Source organism: Ambystoma mexicanum, chromosome 5q (assembly GCF_040938575.1).
Source record: "Ambystoma mexicanum isolate Mex_15411 chromosome 5q, UKY_AmexF1_1, whole genome shotgun sequence".
NCBI classification, from domain to species: domain Eukaryota; kingdom Metazoa; phylum Chordata; class Amphibia; order Caudata; family Ambystomatidae; genus Ambystoma; species Ambystoma mexicanum.
Window position 1 is genome coordinate 1,039,140,355 of NC_090933.1, and position 15,846 is coordinate 1,039,156,200.

General features: G+C 51.7%; 1 long non-coding RNA gene across 1 annotated transcript in view; it reads left to right on the forward strand.

The window, feature by feature from the left end:
• LOC138498673 (uncharacterized) overlaps positions 1-12,088 on the forward strand; it is a 70,865-nt gene extending 58,777 nt beyond the window's left edge. Inside the window, exons 2-3 of the long non-coding RNA XR_011278824.1 lie at positions 11,811-11,865; positions 11,970-12,088. This is a non-coding gene — a long non-coding RNA (uncharacterized lncRNA). The remainder of the gene's footprint in view (positions 1-11,810; positions 11,866-11,969) is intronic.
• The last annotated feature ends 3,758 nt before the right edge of the window (positions 12,089-15,846 follow it).

Sequence of the window (15,846 nt, forward strand, 5' to 3'; positions counted from 1 at the left end):
TGGAGTTGGACTCCTCGGCAGCAGAAGGGGCAGCTGGGACCCCACAGGGCCCAACAGGGGAAGATGGCACGGAGTCATCCAGGTTGGTGGGGGGTTTGGTGGAGGAGGTGGCCGTGCAAGCACCAGAGACGGGGTCTGGAGGTGGGGATCACACTGGTGCTAGTGGTGCAGTGCAGGACCAGGGACAGGAGGCAGCACAGGCCGCAGCGGAGGTGCCTGTGTGCAATCCTGTCCCTGATCCTGTCCCTGCATCATCTTGCACCAGCAGGGATGCCTACGTCCAGACCCGTTTTCAGGCAGGGGATGAGCTCACGTCAACTGGCCTTCCTCTGCCTGCGGACATGGCTATCCGGGTCCGGGTTGAGCCTGTCCTGTCTGGTGTGGCGTTGCGTCAACGGGCCATGCGAGGTGACCTGCAGTATTTTCATGAGGAGACTGCACGTCATCTCGAATGGCTCGTTGACCACGTCAGCCTGCTGGGACAGGTCACCCAGTCCGGATTCCTCCGTCTGATGGGGCTTGCTACGACCCCCTCCTCAACTGGACCCCCTACGCGCCAGTCGTCCTCCGTGCCATCTTCCCACCCATCAGTCACCTGGGTGCCCTGTGGAGCTGCCTCTGACGGTGCGGCCAGGCTGGTGGAGGAGGCATCCCTGCCACAGTCGGGAGTCGGACGTCCAGCAGGGGTGGCCACATCTACGACTGCACCCCAGCCGGCGGAGGATATGCAGGCAGTAGGAGGCAGTGCACGGGCAGAGGCACAGCAGCAGCAGCAACGTGATGGGAGCCATGAAGGCTCGGGGCCTTCAACATCGGAGGGACAGGCATCGGCCGGAGGGCAGGAGGACCCAGGACAGAGAGTGTCTTCCGTGTGGCAGCGGTTGGGCCACGCCATAGATGCGGAGCGGCAGCGGGCGGAAGAGGCACGGCTCACAATGGTCAGGGCGGAGAACTCCATGCGGAGGGCCCTGAGGCGGGTCGAGTGCCTCGAGGCAATCCGCAGGGGTTTGGTGGTGGATACGTCGACGGCCCTGCGGACCCTCGGGGATATGGAGGAGGACCGCCTCCGGGACATTGAGGAGGAGTTCGATGATGCCCTGGCCCGGGACATCCACAAGTGAGCCGTGAAACTAGCCCGCTGCCCTTGTACATAGTTATGTAGGTAGTGTTAGGTTTCACTTTTGTTTTGATTTTATTTGGACCTTTCGGACATTGGCTACATTTTTGTATATAGTTTATTTTATTAGTTAGTGTAGTTAGATAGGTTTCCTTTCTTTTGTTGGGATAATGGACCCTGGCTTGTTCCCATGTAGATAGTTCATTGTTGGATTGTATTTTATTTTCACATTTTAACCATGGAGCAGTGGTTTTTTTTTTATTTCCCATTGGATTTTGTTTTGTGGACATTGACTTTGGACAACATTACTTTGGATTTTTATTTTTGGTTTTGCTTTTTTTCACGGACATGCTTCTTTTAATTTTTGTACATTCACATTTCTGTTTCTTCATTTTTTATTCTATATATGTTTCCTTTAATACATATTTTTTTTGGTGAACTTCAATGTGTGGTATCTCATTGGTTTCATGCATTTCATGATATGTGTTTTGAGATTCACTGACACCCATTGGGTGTATGTGAGGGAAATGTGTTTGTTTCGGAACTTGCAATTGGTGTTCTGTGATGTAATTGCAAATTATGAGTGGGTGGATGCAATACTCGGGTGGGTGTTTTGCATTTGGAGGCTGACCATAGGGACCAGGGATCTAGATTGTGATGACATGTTGGCTGGGGAACATGAGTTGCACATGGGTGGGGGCCTGCTGGCAGGTGCCCCACAGTGCTGGGGGGTGGGGGTGGTGGTGAACATGAGTTGGACATGGGTGGGGGCCTGCTGGCAGGTGCCCCACAGTGCTGGGGGTGGGGGTGGTGAGGAACATGAGTTGGACATGGGTGGGGGCCTGCTGGCAGGTGCCCCACAGTGCTGCTGGGTGGGGGTGCTGGGGAACATGAGTTGGACATGGGTGGGGGCATGCTGGCGGGTACCCCACAGTGCTGGGGGGTGGGGCTGGTTGGAGACATGGGTGGGGGCCTGGTGGAGGCTGCCCCTTGTGGCTGGGGGGTGGGGGTGGTGGGGAACATGAGTTGGACATGGATGGGGGCCTGCTGGCAGGTGCCCCACAGTGTTGGTTGGTGGGGGTGCTGGGGAACATGAGTTGGACATGGGAGGGGGCCTGCTGGCAGGTGCCCCACAGTGCTGGGGGGTGGGGGTGGTGGGAGACATGGGTGGGGGCCTGGTGGAGGCTGCCCCACAGTGCTGGGGGGTGGGTGTGGTGGGAGACATGGGTGGGGGCCTGGTGGAGGCTGCCCCTGGTGGCTGGGTGGTGGGGGTTGTGGGGAACATGAGTTGGACATGGGTGGGGGCCTGCTGGCAGGTGGCCCACAGTGCTGGGGGATGGGGATGGTGGGAGACATGGGTGGGGGCCTGGTGGAGGCTGCCCCTGGTGACTGGGGGGTGGGGGTGCTGGGAGACATGGGTGGGGGCCTGGTGGAGGCTGCCCCTGGTGGCTGGGGGGTGGGGGTGCTGGGAGACATGGGTGGGGGCCTGGTGGAGGCTGCCCCTGGTGGCTGGGGGTGGGGGTGCTGGGAGACATGGGTGGGGGCCTGGTGGAGGCTGCCCCTGGTGGCTGGGGGGTGGGGGTGGTGGGGAACATGAGTTGGACATGGGTGGGGGCCTGCTGGCAGGTGCCCCACAGTGCTGGGGGGTGGGGGTGGTGGGAGACCTGGGTGGGGGCCTGGTGGAGGCTGCCCCTGGTGGCTGGGGGGTGGGGGTGGTGGGGAACATGAGTTGGACATGGGTGTGGGCCTGCTGGCAGGTGCCCCACAGTGCTGGGGGGTGGGGGTGGTGGGAGACATGGGCGGGGGCCTGGTGGAGGCTGCCCCTGGTGGCTGGGGGGTGGGGGTGCTGGGAGACATGGGTGGGGGCCTGGTGGAGGCTGCCCCTGGTGGCTGGGGGGTGGGGGTGGTGGGGAACATGAGTTGGACATGGGTGGGGGCCTGCTGGCAGGTGCCCCACAGTGCTGGGGGGTGGGGGTGGTGGGAGACATGGGTGGGGGCCTGGTGGAGGCTGCCCCACAGTGCAGCGGGTGGGGGTGGTGGGATACATGGGTGGGGGCCTGGTGGAGGCTGCCCCTGGTGGCTGGGGGGTGGGGGTGGCGGGGAACATGAGTTGGACATGGGTGTTGCCCTGCTGGCAGGTGCCCCACAGTGCTGGGGGGTGGGGGTGGTGGGAGACATGGGTAGGGGCCTGGTGGAGGCTGCCCCTGGTGGCTGGGGGGTGGGGGTGGTGGGGAACATGAGTTGGACATGGGTGGGGGCCTGCTGGCAGGTGGCCCACAGTGCTGGGGGGTGGGGGTGGTGGGAGACATGGGTGGGGGCCTGGTGGAGGCTGCCCCTGGTGGCTGGGGGGTGGGGGTGGTGGGGAACATGAGTTGGACATGGGTGGGGGCCTGCTGGCAGGTGCCCCACAGTGTTGGGGGGTGGTGGGAGACATGGGTGGGGGCCTGGTGGAGGCTGCCTCATAGTGCTGGGGGGTGGGGGTGGTGGCAGACATGGGTGGGGGCCTGGTGGAGGCTGCCCATGGTGGCTGGGGGTTGGGGGTGGTGGGGAACATGAGTTGGACATGGGTGGGGGCCTGCTGGCAGTTGCCCCACAGTGCTGGGGGTGGGGGTGGTGGGGAACATGAGTTGGACATGGGAGGGGGCCTGCTGGCAGGTGCCCCACAGTGCTGGGGGGTGGGGGTGGTGGGAGACATGGGTGGGGGCCTGGTGGAGGCTGCCCCTGGTGGCTGGGGGGTGGGGGTGGTGGGGAACATGAGTTGGACATGGGTGGGGGCCTGCTGGCAGGTGGCCCACAGTGCTGGGGGGTGGGGGTGGTGGGAGACATGGGTGGGGCCTAGTGGAGGCTGCCCCTGGTGGCTGGGGGGTGGGGGTGGTGGGAGACATGGGTGGGGGCCTGGTGGAGGCTGCCCCTGGTGGCTGGGGGGTGGGGGTGGTGGGGAACATGAGTTGGACATGGGTGGGGGCCTGCTGGCAGGTGCCCCAAAGTGCTGGGGGGTGGGGGTGGTGGGAGACATGGGTGGGGGCCTGGTGGAAGCTGCCCCTGGTGGCTGGGGGGTGGGGGTGGTGTTGAACATGAGTTGGACATGGGTGGGGGCCTGCTGGCAGGTGGCCCACAGTGCTGGGGGGTGGGGGTGGTGGGAGACATGGGTGGGGGCCTGGTGGAGGCTGCCCCTGGTGGCTGGGGGGTGGGGGTGGTGGGGAACATGAGTTGGACATGGGTGGGGGCCTGCTGGCAGGTGCCCCACAGTGCTGGGGGGTGGGGATGGTGGGAGACATGGGTTGGGGCATGGTGGAGGCTGCCCCACAGTGCTGGGGGGTGGGGGTGGTGGGAGTCATGGGTGGGAGCCTGGTGGAGGCTGCCCCTGGTGGCTGGGGGGTGGGGCTGGTGGGGAACATGAGTTGGACATGGGTGGAGGCCTGCTGGCAGGTGCCCCACAGTGCTGGGGGTGGGGGTGGTGGGGAACATGAGTTGGACATGGGTGGGGGCCTGCTGGCAGGTGCCCCACAGTGCTGGGGGGTAGGGGTGGTGGGGAACATGAGTTGGACATGGGTGGGGGCCTGCTGGCAGGTGCCCCACAGTGCTGGGGGGTGGGGGTGCTGGGAGACATGGGTGGGGGCCTGGTGGTGGGTGCCCCTGCACTGCTGGGGGTGGGGGTGGTGGGAGACATGGGTGGGGGCCTGGTGGAGGGTGCCCCTGGTGGCTGGGGGTGCAGGGGGACATGCATTGGTGGGCAGTAGTGCACGTTGACATGTGGGTTGGCTGGTGGGCATGGCCATGGTGGATGGGGTGCCTGCAGGACATGTGCTGGGTAGGCCCCTGTGGTGTGAGCCACCTGCAGGGGCCGTGGAGGGTGTAGAGGGAAAACCTGGGAGGACCCACACGTGCAATTCACGTGTGCTGCTCCCCGCACACCCCTGTAATACACGTACCCTGATGAGATCGCGTGTGGAACTTCCTGCGCACCCCTGTAATACACGTACCCTGATGGAATTGCGTGTGAAACTTCCCGCGCACCCCTGGAATACACGTACCCTGCTGATGTTGCGTGGGATACTTCCCCCGCACCCTGAAATACACGTACCCTGATGAGATTGCGTGTGTGACTTCCCGCGCATCCCCGAAATACATGTACCCCGCTCAATCGCGTGTGTAACTTCCCGCGCACCCCTGAAATACACGTACCTCGCTCAATCGCGTGTGTAACTTCCCGCGCACCCCCGAAATACACGTACCCCGCTCAATCGCGTATCTAACTTTCCACGCACCCCCGAAATACACGTACCCCGCTCAATCGCGTGTGTAACTTCCCGCGCACCCCCGAAATACACGTACCCCACTCAATCGCGTGTGTAACTTCCCGCGCACCCCCGAAATACACGTACCCCGCTCAATCGCGTGTGTAACTTCCCGCGCACCCCCGAAATACACATACCTCGCTCAATCGCGTGTGTAACTTCCCGTGCACCCCCGAAATACACGTTCCCCGCTCAATCGCGTATTTAACTTCCCGCGCACCCTCGAAATACACGTACCCCGCACAATCGCGTGTGTAACTTCCCGCGCACCCCCGAAATACACGTACCCTGCTCAATCCCGTGTGTAACTACCCGCGCGCCCCCGAAATACACGTAACCCGCTCGATCGCATGTGTTGCTTCCCGCGCACCCCCGCAATACACGTGCCCCGCTCGCACAGGCCCAATTGCTGTATGTTGCCACTTTTGTGATGCGCTGGGACTCTACCGCCTGCCTTCGTGTGGCGGACGTGTTTCAGCTTGTGCGTGTCTTTGGCTGTGCGTGGCTTTACCTGATTCGATTCCATGAATACGTGTGGTTCGAGTGCGTGTGGGCGTTCCGTCTGCTTCCCTGCAGTACATCTCCAGTTACGCCCTTATTTTCACGCGTTGTTCCCCATTCCGCGCGTTACGCCCCGTGTCCCGCCCACTTTCTGGTGTATGCGCCGAGGTTGTGCGCTTTCACTGTGCGCGTCGCGCACGCCTTTCGGGATGTTGCAGTGACTTGTGCGGCATGCACGGGTTTGGCGCACATCCCGAGGTGAACACGCGCAGGGACGTCCATGAATCGCACGCGTGCGCCTGTTTTTTTCCGCTTGCGCCTGCTTGCGCGAAGATTTTCGGCGCACGTTTGTTCCATGAATCGGCCCCTAAGTCTGTGTTTTAAAGAACACAATGCTTCTGTTTTCTGCAAGCAAGCTGTGCGTAGGGAGAGACACATTCCTGGCCTTGCTATCTCCTAGTTGCTATTCATGTGCCGGGGGGTCAACTTGCTCTCCAGGGCTGTACCGGGCTCAGAGAAGGGGGCCGCAAAGAAGAGCATAATTCAAGTCATTTAATGTTTCCTCCAGCATTTCTACTGTGCTTACCAAGACTAGCTGGCACCTGCTGTACTGATTAAAATGCCTTGTTGCTCGCTCTCCAAGGATATGCGAGGGAGGGGACCGGACATTTCTGTCTGAGTTACTGCATTATTTTTCAACATGCCACTCGCGGCCTTGCATTGTGCACCAGTGAAGCAGAATAACATTTCAACAAAGCAGTTTTACATGAGGCAAAAAGCAAATGTTAGAGCGAAAACAAAATGGCGATTTCAGTCGCTTCAAAATGGCTGCACCCCAGTCAAGCTTATGGCTATCTATTTATAATACTAGATGCATGAGACGGTTGGTCTTCGGCCAACATAATACATAGCCTTATGATCGAGGGGTGCCTATTTTTCTAGATCGACAAACCCTCCTTTTGGCCTTATGCCACACGTCTCATCCGTACATTGCATCCTCTTCTGACCAAGTATCTGATTCAGATTCTGATTCTGAATCTTGTACATTTTTAGTTTCCTCCTCATTGTTATCTACGTTGATAGACATGAATTTTTTGATGTCTTTCTTTCCTCATTACCATGGGTACTCGATCTAATAGTGCTCTTTTTTTCTATCATCTGCACACACTCCTCACTAATTTCGGTGCATATTACAGGTAAGCAGTGTATGCAACAACAACATGTCATGAATATTCCTAGAATAGGAATAGTTTCCATCCCCATGAATATAATAACTCCCAGAACCAAGAGCCTATATCCCAACCTCCTTCTTGGGTATGGAGTTCAGAGCTTAAGACATGTAGCTTCCTTATCGCTTCAAAAATCGTAGGAGAGGAGTAGTTTACAAATACACAGCACGCTGATCCCACGATTTTGCAAACACCGCCACGATCAACCAGGACTACATCAAGAGCCATCCGGTTCTGAAGTGTCATTAATCTAATTCCTTTCTCCTCTAATGTCATGTTGTACAATATATCTGTCGTTCCATTTATTGTTTTTTTCTAAGATTCTGGATAGTTGCCGTATATTATAGGAGTTTATTGCTTGGGCCAGAAATGGTACAAATGATTTTGCTACGTCTTCTACTATTAATCCATCCTCATTACTCCTTTGTGGCCTGGACCTAGATAGTTTGGCTATATCCGTTGTTTTTAAAAAAAAAACACTCCTGGGAACAAAGGTCCTAAATAACAAGTACCTCTTTCTCCACATATAAAATATACAGGGTCACCTACATATACTGGTTCTACTTCCTTTGTAAGAATCGCTATTTTCATACATCTAGTGAATATCCCTACTGAATAAGAACCCTTCTTCTTTAAACAGAAAGGACCAGAACGTGCGCTGTAGTTTACTGTATAGGAGGGAGTCACTGCATCCATATTTCCCTCTGATCTCATACGAAATATGATTACTGATGATTTCTCTGGCACAAACAATCTATCTTGTGGTATTGGTTTGGGCGTAGCTTTTTGCATTATCATTTGTGCTCTATGAAATATGGAGCGACCTATGGGTCTCATAATTATCTTCTCAAATTCATTCATGTTTGTGCTATCTAATTGACCCGTTTCACTTTTATTCCATTTTCCAAAATATAATGTACTCAGAGATGCACTACATGCAGAACTTAAAGTTAGTGGCTGTACGTACCAACCTATTCCTTTGCCACCATGCTGTGGCAAATGAGCACACACCCAACAGTTAATCTTTTTCAAAATTGAATGTGTCATGTTCATTATTTGCAGTAACGTGTTATTCCCATAAGCTTCTCTCTGTCTTTCTTCTATTGGGGACAGAGTGTAAGTAATTACATGAACAGGGCTTTCAGTGGTGGAGTTGTTTCTTATGGGCAATAGAATTTCTAAGGGGTGCATTTCTTCCACGTACCATAATACCAGTGCTGTCGTTACTGGGGCTATTATCCTCATTACGCACATTATTATTGTTAGAATTAGCATACAATTTTTTCAATAACTCTTTTTGTGTAATCTTTCAGTTTCTATGTTTCATTCATTATCAGCAGTGGTGCAGGAGGAGGCAAAAGCTGGTTCCGGCATTGTCTATAGCGGTCCTTCTTCTTCTGCGTGAATGTCTATCATTGTTGCACTCGTTGGAATGTCAATAAGTTTGATAATGTCAACAGTCTTTCCTGCCAGTTCTTAGCAGCCTGGATTTCTACACGTTGGGCAAGATCTCTAAGCATCTGCACATTTGCTCAAAAGAACTCTGGAGCAGTTATCAATTGCCTTCGTACTATGTGCACCCCGTTCGTCTGTACGGGTTCAGGACACATGGATTTTTTTGTTAGCACCGAGGAGTCTCCATTATTGGGCTGTCCGATTTGCACAACCCTCACGACGCTCTCCTCTAGGCCTCCGGTTCCTACTTCATCTGAGAATAGGAAACAGAGGCAACAAAAAGAAAATCAACAGGAATGCAGGTTTGATCACTCCTTTTTCCTGGGCCGCAAATTGTATCGCCTTGCTCCTGGTATCGTGTGATCAACGAACAGTGCAGATGCACTTCCAGACTCAAACTCGGAGTCTGCCTGTGGCACTCTGACAGATGATGGCGGGTGCCCATGTGATGATGCAAATTTCGTTTCAGGCTGTGGTACGGTAATAGATGGTGGGCGCCAAAGCGGTACACGCTTGGTGTCAGCCAGCAGTGATGCAGGATCTGCTGGACAATGCTGGGCTGCTCCTTGTCCTTCCTCTTTCACAGCAATCTCTTCAGGCTTTGTTACAGGATCAGGCAGTTTTTGTGACAGAGAACTGGCAATCGTGTCTTTCATTGCTGGGACCGCTGTCTCTTTCTGGTCGTCTCTATCAGTCAGTTTTTCAAGCAGTGGTGGGACCTCCTTGGTGTGTGGCGCGTGTATCCACGCCTTTCTCCCATCCACCCGAATTGCCGTCTGCGTAGTTAGGAGGATCAGATAGGGCCCACACCATCTGGGTGCTAATGATGTCTTCCGCTCAAAATGTTTGATTAGCACCCAGTTTCCTGGCTCCAGTGCGTGTCCCGGGCCAGTGTATCTTATTGGCAATGTCTCCTGCACCTGCTGATGAATCAAATGCAGTTTTTGTATTAACAGATTACAATAGATACTGAGTACAGGATATTCCAGTTCCCTCAGCCTCTTTGACTGAGGTGCACACCAAACATTCGCTGGTCTCCCCATGACGATTTCATACGGGGAGAGCCCAGTTCTCGGCTGCACAGATGTGCGCATGCCCAGTAGCGCTAGTGGTAATGCATCTACCCAGCTTAACTTGTTGCCTGCACATCTCTTGCTAATCTTAGATTTTAAGATACCGTTATGGCGTTCAATAAGACCGGCAGACATGGGGTGCCTAGAACAATGGAATCGCTTTTCAATCTGCAGACCTGCACAAATCTGTAGTTTTACTGCGCCCACAAAATGTGGACTGTTATCTGACCATATGACACGGGGCAAGCCAAAACGGGAAAAGCATTCTTTTAACATTACTTTTGCCGTGCTTATGACAGTACAGTCTTTCAATGGATATGCTTCCACCCATTTGCTAAATGCACATATGACCACTAGGACATATTTTAAGTTTTGGCATCTCTCCATTTCTATGAAATTAAAATGGATTACCTCAAACAGCATAGAGGGAGGACCAAAACTGCCTGTTGGAGTCACTGTTCCCTTCCCCACAGAGTGTTGTAGACACGTGAAACAATTTTGCACCAACCTCTCAACATTTTTCTTTATGTGCGCATTCTCCCACACTGTGGCTAAATATTGGACTATCTTTTTGGCACAAATATGAGTAGGGCTGTGGGCCATTGTGACCATTGCAGTTACATAGGAATTGGGCAGCATCCAGTCGTACTCTTCTTGTCTACCCAGCAACCCTCCAGATCTAATTCAGCAGAGCCCTCAGCCCACCCTTGTATTTCATCTACAGTGGCTTCCGCCTGCATTTCTTTGACTGTGGCAATTCCATTCTCTATCATGCAGGGCACTTCCTCTGACTGTACTGTGAACATTCTGGCATTCAGGTCAGTGGCAGTTTGTTTCGCAATCCTGTCTGCAAATGCGTTTCCCTCTCACACTTTTCATGTTACTTTTTTATGCGCCTCGCATTTCATTATTGCCAGGCGCTTTGGACACGTAAGTGCAGACAACAATCGTACAAACAAGGGCCATGTTGTATTCTAGTCCCATGTGATTTTAAAAAAACTCTCTCAGCCCAAAGTCGGACAAAGTTATGAACCACGCCGAAGGCGTATTGACTGTCAGTATTATGTTTACACTCAAATTTTCAGAAATCTCACAAGCTTTGGTCAAGGCTATTATCTCTGCTGCTTGTGTGGAGTTGCAGGGGATTCTTTTACTTTCCACAATCCTTTTTAATATGGTGATAGCATAGGCGGCAGTTGATGTGCCATCTGGCAATTTAAAACAGGAGCCATCACAAAACAACTCTCCATCTGGCTCTTTTTGTGGGGTGTCTGTCAAATCAATTCTCCCCTTCCTTTCTTCCTCAGTAACCATTAAACAATCATGGGGAGGTGATTAATTCTCATCAAGTTTTTCCATGGGCAGTGGCATTAATTCAGCAGGATTCAAAGTGCTACACCTCATAATTTGGATGTGTGGCGCGAACAGGATAATTTCATATCTAGTCAATCTAGCAGAGGTGAGGTGGTGCGTCTGTGTTCTATTTAATAGAACGTCTATGGCATGTGGCACCATCAAAATTAAAGTGTGCCCCAGTACCATCCCTTCCGTTTGTTTCACTGACACAACTGCCGCTGCAACAGCTCGCAAACATTGTGGTAATGCGCGCGCTACAGGGTGCAGCGCAGAAGAAAAATAGCCGCACAGCCTATTTCTTCCACCTTGTTCCTGTGTTAGATCAGCCAGCACGCAACCGTCATTCTCATGAACGAATAATTTTTAAAAAATTTCATAATTTGGTGTGCCCAACATTGGAGCGGAACACAACGCAGTTTTGAGCAACCCAAATGCTCTCTGACATTCTTCACTCCACTGCAAAGGCATCACAACATCCTTCTTTGTCAACTCCAACATTGGCTTCACAATTAGAGGGAAATTCACTATCCACTGCCGACAATAAGAAGCCATGCCTATATAGCTCTGACTCCTTTTTGTGTTTTTGGAATAGGCATACCAGAAATACTCTCGATTCTCTCTGGCGTTAGTCTTCTCCCTCCTCTCGAAAGTAGGTAACCCAAATAAGCCACCTCCTTTCGACAATACTGAAACTTCTTCAAGCTTGCTTTGTGGCCATGTGCTGCCAAATGTGTTAACAATAAAACAGTACCCTCTTTACAAATTTCTTCTGTATCTGCAGCGATCAACAAGTCAAATCCACGCAGGATGGAGAGCTCATCTTTCAAGAATATAAGGTGAGATTGCTGTGAGGGCATTTCGGAGGTGATTAGTTGGGGAGGACTGTGGGGGTGCCATCACTTGAATCCACAAGTGGCTAAATCCATCTCTCCACTTGCAGGAGAATATTTCTACGGGTTAAGCAGACAAGATTAGGAGGGCAGATCCAGTCAGTCATCGCTGCACTACGCATCACGTGGGTGGAGACCGCAGCTGTCTGTGTCCGACCGACGCCCATGTGGGAGCCAGGTGAGCGTAATACGCATTTGCATGGGTATCAAAAATGTTCCCACCCCTTCCTCCATTTCCATCTTGCATGTTCTGCTGGCTTTGATTCTGAGTAGAGGTTTGATTCTGGTTCTGGGGACCATTGCCTTGACTATTTTGGTGTTGCAGCATGTTATTCCTGTTATGCCCATTTGCTCCTGGATGCCCTCTATGCTGTATTCTCTGGACATTCCTATTTTGCAAATGTGGACATTGTGCTCGCCACTGACCTTCCTCTCTGCAATACGCACACTGATTCAATCCCAGGGGCCCTCCATGCATGTTCGGATTACCTCTACCTTGGGCGTTTCCTTTACCTCTATTGTGTCCCGCTACTTGGTGGAGTAGCACCCCAACCATTGTTCGTAACGCTTCTATTCTCATTGACAAGGGGTATTCATTACATATCTCATTTATCTCCATTGCGGGAATACTAGAGTCTGAAATCCATTTCAATGTCTCTCGTACACACTCTTAGTCGGTCACCTGTCTGTCTTGATGACGATAAATATTGCTGCTATATATATGGCTCTACCGGTTCAGTTCTATCTCTCCTAATATCTCTACTCCTATACCCAGGTGTGGCAAATATTTCAGCATACTCATTATCAAGTTAATTCTTTAGTTCAAAAAGCCGATCTACATGTTCCCTCATCTCTTCATCTCTCCCTCTACAACGTGCCAATGCATTCAAATCTAACAATTGTTGTGGCGGTAACTTCCCAGTCAACTGTTTCCATCTAAGCACTAAATATTCACCCATGCATTCCAACTCTACCTGTCTTTCGTTGCTCCTCCTGAAGTCAAATATTGAAGCCATCGCTGCTGTTTCATCATTCCCATCTATATACATTTCGGCCTGTTCTTGCAACTCTCGCTTCTTCTCCTTGCTAATCGCTCTCCGAGTCACTCTCACACATCCACTCTGTCCGCCCCCTTCTTCTGTTTCAACAGCTTCAAGTCCAATCACGGTAGAGGCAGATAGGACAGAAATTATCTCTAGAGAGGGGGGTGTGGATTGGATCATGGGAACGGGCCGTATCTGTTGCGATGTTGATTCGCTACCAGGAGGCACTGCATGTGCAGTCTGTGGCTGTGCTAGGATCTGAACAGATGGGAGGGGCTGAGCAACAGGAGGGGGTTGAGCAATAGCCATTAACACTGTCTTTTGAGTCTCTCGTCTTGGGCCTTGTTTCGTATCAGTCGCGTCTATTTGATCATCTCAAACTATTACTCCACTCCTCCTCCTCTTTTTCTTCCGCCCTTTCTGACTTCGATTTATGCCTGCACGCATGTTTCTCTCTGCTTCTGAAACGAAGCATAGCTTCCCTTCTCCAGTCCCTAAGGACATCAAATGCGGCATGGTGTGTTTTCTTTTTTTATTAAAACCTTCTCCAAATTATCTATCCTCGTCATCTCAAAACTCCCATGAGTCGGCCACTGAATATCTTCCTGCTTTCTGGATTGCCTATGCCAAATCTCACAAAACATTATCGCTCCCACAGCATATTTCACATACATTTCATATGCCGGCTTTCCCACCGGTGGCGCGACCTGGCCAGTTTCCAAAGATTGTCCGCCGCAGCGGAAAAACCCTGCTAGGGTCTACAATACCCAGGCATGTTTTAACCTTACCCTTGGCTAATCAAACTTACTCTGGGTGTTTGATTTTGAAAAATCAACTCTCAACCAATATCAGGATTACTTACGAATCGGGGCACGACTCACCTGATCAATCAATTTGTCTTTTCAAGACACAATTTGTCCGTATACTGACGCAACCAATAACGTTGTGTCTGCATATCTTGGCTCACTCTGCCTCATTTCGGGACCCTCGTCTCCTTGTTCTCTGGCCGGGCATGTCGATCAGGGATCAGATGTGTGCAGATCTGTTTAGGAGTCTCATCGCTTACACAGGGGCGCCCTGAACACCTCTTGATCCCGGATCGATCATCCCGTCCTTGCCGTTCTTTCCACCTTCCTTATCTCTCAACATGCATGATGGAACAAGTGGGGGAGGGTCCCTATTCGGGCGCCATCTTGAAGGGGCCCCTGAGGGACCCTCGTTTGTGGAAACAAGACACAATCACCACACATGAACTGATACGCCAGACAAGAGGTTGTATTCCCAAAATATAGGGTTTATTGCAAAGCAAATAGTCTCAGTTGGCCAACTGGTCCCACGCCCCGCGACGTGTATCTATCAGACCTCGGGGGACGCAAGAGAGCCAAATTCATACAACACTTACATATATACAAAACAAGCATCTAGTAATCAGTAGTGTCACAACTAATACCACCCCTATTGCATTTCCTTTGAACTAGGCACGATGATTGACAATGGTGACGAGTTTGACACCTTCAAACATTCATTGTGTAACAGTTTGCAATTTTATAAGCCCACAGACATTAAGTCTGTGTTTTAAAGAACACAATGCTTCTGTTTTCTGCAAGCAAGCTGTGCGTAGGGAGAGACACATTCCAGGCCTTGCTATCTCCTAGTTTCTATTCATGTGCCGGGGGGTCAACTTGCTCTCCAGGGCTGTACTGGGCTCAGAGAAGGGGGGCCACAAAAAAGAGCATAATTCAAGTAATTTAATGTTTGCTCTGGCGTTTCTACTGTGCTTACTGAGACTAGCTGGAACCTGCTGTACTGATTAAAATGCCTTGTTGCTCGCTCTCCAAGGATATGCGAGGGAGGGGACCGGACATTTGTGTTTGAGTTACTGCATTATGTTTCAACATGCCACTCACGGCCTAACATTGTGCACCAGTGAAGCAGAATAACATTTCAGAAAAGCAGTTTTACATGAGGCAAAAAGCAAATGTTAGAGAGAAAACAAAATGGCGATTTCAGTTGCTTCAAAATGGCCACACCTCAGTCAAGTTTATGGCTATCTATTTCTAATACTAGATGCATGAGACGGTTGGTCTTCGGCCAACATAATACATAGCCTTATGATTAAGGGGTGTCTATTTTTCTAGATCGACAATAGGATGGGTCTAAGATAGGGATAAGACTCTGCAAAGTACATATGCTAGTGACACAATTCTTCCTATTTATACTCACTGGATAAGTTTTTAACTGGAACCATCAGTTCTCATCAGTTCTGGTCAGGGAATTGGATCTGGTTTAGGACAGACGGCTTGGCACATCGGACGGGACAGGGTCAGCAAGGTGCTCTGGTCACAGCACAGGACTGGACTGGGCCAGCAAGGCACTCTGGTCACAGCACTGCACAGGACTGGACAGGGTCAGCAATGCACTCTGATCACAGCACAGCACTGGATCGTATCTGCCCTTCTTGGTTCTGAGGATATTTAATTTCAGTAGGCAAGTAGTAACAGCACAGCATGGCTGTATTATGTTGCTTGCCCTTAGGCTTGTGGGGTTCTGTTCTGGAATTTGAGGCCTAGCTGAGAATGGTTCAGCTATGCAGTGGGCCTTTTGCTTTGCCAAGTTTCTGGAGTCTGGAGCAAGGAAGATGTAGAGTTTAGACCAGGTTCTTTCCTACCCTATGATTAACACTTCTCTGTAATTTCCTGCTGGGGGGAAAGAACTTCCTTCTGTGAGAAAAACCTGTTGTTCAAGTTCTGCAGCTTCAGCCAAGTTTAAATTAATTGTTACATTCTGCACAAAACAAACTTGTCATCAAATAACAGCTAGAATTCTCATTCAAGATTTTAAACCATCGGATCAAAACAATTACAGTATGGGTTACTATCAGTAA